Here is a 2,950-nt window from a genome sequence, read left to right on the forward strand (position 1 = left end):
CCTTTTCTTTCTTGGTGAGAGGACTGAAGCTGAGTTCTCATCGTTACTAGGTAAGAACATTCCTATTGATCTATATGTCAAGCCTTATTTTCCACTTTTGGTTGGAGAAAGGCTCTAACTGATTCATTCAAGATTGCCTTATACTCACTCTGTATTCTGGGAAGGTGTTTAAGTTAGAATTCTCCTGCCTCCCAGATTAGCAGATATTGCAGATTTGTGCTGAGGCCTAAGTTTGAGAATTTTTTTATTGCTTTGATAATTTTTATAGAAAATGTTCCATTTGTCTGAGTTGTCTAAATTTTTAGACTATACCTTAAATACATAGCAGCATGTTTTAATCTTATATAATGTGATGTATAAAATATATACACTATACAAATACGTTGTAAAATGTTAAATTAAACTACTTATAAAACACATTCCTTCACATATTTGGGGTAATAGATCATTATAACTACTATTTTTACACTTTTCTTTTTTTAAATAATTTATTTTATGCATAAGGGTATTTTGCTTACAAGTAATTACCAAGTACAAGCCTGGTAACTTTGCTGGCCAAAAGAGAGCAGTGAGTTCCCCAAGACCAGTATTACAAACAGTGGTGAGTTTCCATGTGGGTGCTAGGAATTGAACCTGGATCACCTGCTAGAGCAGCCAGTGCTCTGAACTGTGGAGCCATTCCTCTAACCCTACATTTACCCATGAATTGTGGCATCTTTCTCTTTCAAAATATATTACTTATAGCCACCTTCCATCCACCTTTCTCATCACCTTTCCCAAGCTTTGAGTAACCATAATGATACCCCCAACTTCTAAGGGAACTCTTTAAACACAATATACAAGTGAAGTTAGCCAGGCGGTGGTGGTGCATGCCTTTAATCCCAGCACTTGGGAGGCAGAGGCAGGTGGATCTCTGTGAGTTCGAGACCAGCCTGGTCTATAAGAGCTAGTTCCAAAACAGGCTCCAAAACCACAGAGAAACCCTGGTAGTTTCACACAAGTGAATTCAGGTGAGATTTGTCTCTTTATGCATGTCATATTTTATTGTATAAATTTGGGAGTGTTGTCTCCCATATCTTTTCTGGTTCTAGTAATGAGTCTTGTTTTCTAAAGATTTACAATATGATTACTCTTTTCAAAAGAATCATATTATGACTTTATTGGTTTTCATCATTATTTTTCTGTATTCTATCATTAGATTGTCTCTAATCTTTTTCCTTGCTGCTGGTAAAGACAGGAACAGAAGTAGTATAGTTGACTTCTCCTTGCTTTTACCATCAAGAAATTTAAAATACCTCATGAATTCACTAGGTTTTAGATCCCCCAAGCCCCAATTCTATTTTCTTACATAGCATGATGTGAGTTCCCAGCTTCATATTCATGTGTTATGGGAAGAGACTCAGAATCCTTGGGCAATCTGCAATCCATACTGTACCTCTCAGTTTTCAATCCATGACTTGTGCTTTAGCCAAGGCTTCCTGTGGTCTGAGGCCTTTGGGGATCTCTAAGTACATAAACCAAAGTTTTAAGGGTCTTCTGCTCATATTTCTCAGTTCCCACAGCTCCAGCTCCAAAGGTTCAACAGGAAGGCCATATTATTTTCTCTGAGTACTGTCCCTGGAAGAGTTCTGTTGCTATGGAATTTCATGCTGAGTTCCAGGATCAACATCCAAGAAAGTCAATTAGACTGTGCTAATTGGTCATTGTTTTGATGATCTTTGTAATTATACAGACATCCTGCTAAGACCCAAGCTCTCACCTGATTGCAATCATTGTTCCTCCCAACATTATGTGACTTGGATTCCAAGAAATTCCCTGACCTTACCATAAGCAATAGAAAAAAAAATCATGTTGCTCAGTATAGGTTGTAGAATAGGCTTCAGATCACTTAGGCAGTAGGCAAAATTGAGAGTGTTGGCTTTTCTCTACCTTAAGGTTTCTTAGTAGCTGCACCAGTGGTACTTTGGAGGGGATCAGTCTACCTTCATGAGGATAGTCACTCCTTTGTAAGATACTTAGTGACCTCTGATTCTTAAACAGTGTGTACTCTATCATGCTTGCAAGTTCAAACATACTTATGTTTCAAAGTGTTTTCCAAGAAAATCCCTATGCCTGACCGAAGACATCAAACCTTATTCTCAACAAGGCAGTCAATGTGATTCACAGCAGCAGAAATGAACTGTATTTATCCACCTTGACTTGTTCCTGCATTTTCAGCTTTCTGACTTCAGTGACTTTGTTGGATTCATCTTTGATTCCTCCAGAACAAAATACAGCTTGGCACACTAGGTGTGAAGTGTGGTTCCGCCCAATAATATGTCATTTCATTTTTCACTTGTGTGATATAATTTACTGACATCTGGAAAAAGTGAATCTCAACAGAGAAAAGGCTCCATCAGATCTGGCCTGTAAGGGTATTTTATGAATTAATAATTTAAGTGGAAGCACCCAGACTGAGCATGTTGAAACCCCTGGCTAGGCTAAGCAAGACACAAGGAGCATGCCATTAAGCAGCATTCCTCTGCTTTAGTTCCTGCTGTGATTTCCTCAATATTGGGATGTGACAGGAAAATGTAAGACAAACAAGCCCTTTCCTCCTCAAGCTGCTCTGGACATTGTGGTTGAAATAACAACAGTAGAAAACAGGCACAAGTAGAAGAGAAATCACAGTCACATTTCAAGCTGCTTAGCAACCATAACAGAAATGCAGAAAGAAGAAATAGATATAACTTCAGTGTGTAAATAAGGTCACATTTTGTTTGCTAAGTATACTAACATTGACTGCTGAGTTTTGGAGAACAGACAGTATACAGTACTCACAGGATTTCAACTGAATCATGCTGTGTCTTCTTCCTGGTCATATAATTAAGGGCTGCATTAAAGGGCAACATGAGAAGTTCTCCTTACCTACCCACTTTTCAACAGTTGCCTAGTTTGCCTTCAGTTTTGC

Source organism: Microtus oregoni, unplaced genomic scaffold (assembly GCF_018167655.1).
Source record: "Microtus oregoni isolate MIOR12 unplaced genomic scaffold, Mior012 000044F_ref0000062, whole genome shotgun sequence".
Lineage (NCBI taxonomy): Eukaryota > Metazoa > Chordata > Mammalia > Rodentia > Cricetidae > Microtus > Microtus oregoni.